Below are 4930 nucleotides of genomic sequence, written 5' to 3'. Positions count from 1 at the left end.
TCTCGTTGAGTGATATAAAACCGGCATCCACGAATAAATATTCCATTGCGGGAGTACGGAGTCCTAAATATTCATGGGACAACTCGCTCTCCTTAGTCCGTCCCGTTCTTTCTCCGTTCTCGTCTCTCTTTCTTGTTTCTTGTCTCCCGATCGCTCGGTCATCCTCCTAAGCTCCGCTATGGTCGTCGCGAGGACGTTCGCATCTCTTACTGTTGCAAGTACATTCTTATTGGACATCGGTGGTCTCTTTGTGCCATCCTGATCCGCTCGATTCGATATTACGAGACATACTTCTTATCGACGATGAATCGCGACAACCGTTAAGGCGCACTGATTACGGCACGTGAACTTCTGTATTCGAGAATTTCCAATTTCCTGAGAAAATCCTTGAATGCGTAAAGTTCGAAAACAGCTCGGCTAGATAGAATCTTTTTTTCTTTTTTTTTTTAGATCATTGTACGCGGTCAAATAAGCAAGTGCATTATATTATTTCGGTATCTGTTGTATATGCGCTTACGGTGGAAATCGAGGCAGTCGTACTTTTAGAGATCTGACATAAATGCATTCGTATACATACACACACTGAGCGACTGGATTCTGCCTCGCTAATTGTCCACAAAGAGAAACGACTTCTCGATAAATATTTAACTATCGTCGGTGACTTTCTACAAAGTAGCTATTATGCATTGCGATGCGTCGTGCTGCCGGTCGCTCCGGGTTGAACTCCCGGGCGGAAGCGAAATGCGATCTCGAGATCGATAACGTGTGACGGCCGGCATTTTGCGCCGTGATAATTCCCGATTACGATTCAACCGTCAGATCCCTTGCGTTAATAGCCAATAGTGCCGGATTTCTCGAGCGCACGCGGAACAGTCGCGCCGTTAATTAATTATCTGACGAAGTCGCGAAGGACGAGCGGCGCGATACTAGCTCGCCCGATACTCAGCTCGCGACTCGGTAATTAAGTTCGAATTGCGCTCGAATGGCAAAGCGCAACGCGTCACGTTTCAATGCGGATTAGGTACCTCCTCGCCGTCCACCTCTCGGTTTTCTCTTTCTTTACGGGCTCGACGCGCATCCATCGTCTAGCAGCGCCTCGCCTAACGCGTTAATCTCCTTCGACGCATCGTCCACGGGACTTATGCGTGAAGATGTCCGGCGACTTCATCGAGCGACCATCGATCTTTACGACCGGCTCGCTCGCCGTCCGGTTGATGCTGGCTGCGCGCAATTATCTTTATACCGTACGACAATTGAGTTTCGCTTACGAGAAAACAGCATACCTTGAATACTTCTCTAAGTACACCTGGCGTCCTTATCGACCCGTTCCGAGCTCCTAGATTTTTTTCCGTCTCGCAAAGACCTTCGGTGACGTCGTTTTTTTTTAATTCGTTACAATTTTCGGCGTTACGAAATTTTTACAAAGGCGCGAGTTTTTAATCGCGATCGAACGCTTTGTGTTGAAGTAATATTAAAAAAAAAAAATTGAAAATGCTGGGGGATTCTATATATGAAGAAGCGGTACGATTTAAGGATCGGGCACGCGTGATCGACCACCATTACGGTTTCATGGTCGAGCTTAATGCCGAGTGAGGTTACCCGCGATCGTTAGCGGCGCGTACGACCGCCTTCTTCTTCGGGGGATATATATCGCGCAACGTTATATTCCGGCACGACCGAGTCGAATTAAGAAAGCAAAAATCGTACAAGTTCAGAGCGCGCCGCGCGCGTAAAGTGGAACGATAGGCGATTTAACGGACAGCACGCGTGATCGGTCGCAATCACGCGCCTGCTTTGGAGATTAATGCCGGGACCTCAGAAAAATGCTGAAATTAATGCGTCGCGTGTGCTACTGGTTGCGTGCTGAATGACCATTTCTGACAACGGGTTCGTTAAAAAATTACTGCGCTTCTTGAAGAAAAAGTAACACCGAATATTTAATAATTCGCGACACCGCCTCGAGACCGTCGCAGAGCACGTGTTAGCGAGACTCCCGATGAGCATTTATGTGGCCTTCACAAGTTTTTGTTAATACTCTAACTAATTTTAATAGTACCGTATCGTGCAAAAAAAAAAAGTAGTTTTTCACTCTTAAATCTTTTTTTGATAAAAAAAATTTATAAATAAAAAAATTTTTATATATACGTGGAAGGATAAACGTAGTGAAACGTTCGACGAATTTCATTTTCTCGAAATAACTTTGCATTCTAAAGTGCTAAGGCATTCAACAATTAATTACTGTAATTAATTACTATCGCCACGGAACCTCCTCCTTCGGTGAAATTAAACGTATATCGCCCACGCCACGTGGTATGTGCCTTCCGCCCAAGTACCCACTTTCCGCGCGTTCCCATCGCGCGGCGTGGAAAAACGCTCGGTTCCGCAATGATAATATCGTAAGCCCCGCACGCGCACACGCGGCCTATCGCGCGGAATATCAGCCGATAGTATCGGGACAAGTGCTCGCACACCCCCGTGAACGTGAAGGCGCACACCTTGCGCGTCTGCCCGGACGATACACGACGACGATTTACCCTCCGCTCCTCTTCCGCCGTCCTCGCACGAATATTCGCGCGTTCCGCGTACGTGTGTATGTGCATGCGAACCCACCGCGACCGGTGCATCTCGAGCGCTTCTTATGGGCCGTGCTGGCATTGCACCATAATATTATTAGATAAACGGCGCGCCGCTAGATAGTGCGCGCTTCTATATGGTTTACATAAGCGACTGTGACCCCTCGCCTCGCGAGGGCCTCTTCTTCCTCCTCTTCTTCGTCTTCGTCTTCCTCTTTTTCTTCATCTTCATGCTTTTCCACCTCCTCCCGCACCGCCCTCCCCTTCTGTTTCACGGTGAAACATCGTGCCGCGCCGCATCGCATAGAGAAGACCCGATATCCTCGCAGCGTGCAACACCGGCGTGGCAAGCGACAAGTGCGATCTACCGCGTCCACCTCCCGCACGATTCTCCTTATCCTCCGCTGAAAACCCCTCGCGCCGCCTCCTTCCGCTTCCCCGTCGTTCATCTACAAAGGGTTAATGGGGTTTCACGGAAATTGCTTCGCGCCTAGCGACGGATAGAAACCGCACGCGAAATCCGCCGCGAAACGAGGTTCTCATCAAGAACAATGTGATGAGTTGCGGGAAGAGAGTTTAAGAGCGGACGAACCGGTTATAATTCTGAAACGTCAAGTTGGTCAATCTGAATTTTTTCTTTTTTTCTTTACACATTAATAGCATCGATTAAGAACGCGGTAAATTTAGAAACAAATACACGTCGCATTTTTTTTATAGAAATTTCTTTTAATTTTTTTTTTAATATCTGCAGTCAATGAATATTATTTATCAAAAGATCTGTTTTTTTTTGAGATCGTGGAAATGTAGAAAGTTACCGTCGATTTCAATTGAGGTGCGAGATTGGCGAGGAAGAAAGCTATCGACGGCGCTGTATAGATTTCCGCCAGATCGAACGTGATCGAAAAGCTAATCGGTACATTTGTTCATTCCTGGCCACGAAGGAGAAACGAGTTTGATCCGTCTAATGAACCGATCGCTGTATCGATTAACGCTGCTTAAGACCGATTGGTTACGTGTCTCGTCAAATTTGTCAACAGGTGCGAACTGGCTACTGACATAACGATGTTGCGCTCGATCGCGGTTATTTTATGAAACTTGATACTCGCGGCATCGAAAAATATAATTAAAAAATTAATAAAGCGATTAGGAGGATAGTGTGGCAAAAACGTAATAAATTAATATATTAATACGGTTGATGATTAGGTTAAATAAACTTACCGTGAATAATTGATAATAATTTATCGAACAAATCAGGCGCGTCCAGGATAAAAAAAAATATAATTCAGGCAGTCACGTTTCTCATATCACGCTCTACTTGTCCACTCCCTACATGCATGTCCATCAATTCCGGCCGCAGAAGGGATTTCAGTATCGCTTTGACGTGCACGCTGGCCGATCAGCAATTTACGATCATCGAAGGGCGCTAAAAGCATCCAGGCTGAGTCTCTTAAATGCGAGGCCTGCTGCAACGTTGCTCCTCGGAACGTCTCTCTTCTACTCCTTCATCTTCTCTCTTTCTTCCTCTGCCTTTCACGTTCCTTCTCCTTTACCTGTCGTTTGTACGTGCATTGCACGTACACATACGCAAATCGTGCAAGTGCACGCGCACATGTGCGTACGCGAGGCGTCTTAATACATACGAAAGGCTCGGGAGAATCAAGCGCTCGACGCGGCCCAATTACTTTAAATTGAGTTATAACCGGATCAAATTGCCGATAATTGGCGATTGCATAGCTTAATCGGGTGCCAGCCCTCCTCTCGTCTTTCCCTTCCGCGATTTCACCGTGCCAGCGCCGTCAACGAATGCGCCGTGCAGCCCTTACCTCTCATCCCCTCGCCTGACGTCGTTCGCCTTGTATATGAAGTTATTTTACAAAGTGGCTTCAAAAGAACGGGAGGGTGGGCGTGCAGAGGAGAACAATGAACGCGATAAAGATAGAACGAGTGCGCGGGATAGAGAGGGACTTCTTTTCGCGAGCGAGCGCACGCGCGCCCTTATCCTTCGACAATACAAATTGCTGATTATGCGCCCGGCTTTTATGTGCCTTCTAATTGGGCCGCCTCGGCTCTTGGGAAAGATCGACCGATCGCACGATCGGCCCTCGTTAACCCCTAACGCTCTCCGTGCACGCCAGGGATCCATATACTTCACAGCGAGTTTATCGGTACTGACGATAGCCCTTGCACTAAACAAACGCGATCTCTTCTCGATTTGTCTATGACTGAATCATCGTCAATTGAATCACGTCGACATTGATACTAGCAGCAATATATATATATATATATTTTTTTTTTTTTTTTTTTTTTTTTTTGTATTGCTACTTGGAGGATTTTAAAGAGGAATGCTTTTCAGGAGT

This window comes from Cardiocondyla obscurior, linkage group LG05 (assembly GCF_019399895.1).
Source record: "Cardiocondyla obscurior isolate alpha-2009 linkage group LG05, Cobs3.1, whole genome shotgun sequence".
Classification (NCBI taxonomy): Eukaryota; Metazoa; Arthropoda; class Insecta; order Hymenoptera; family Formicidae; genus Cardiocondyla; species Cardiocondyla obscurior.
This window is presented reverse-complemented; position numbering follows the sequence as displayed.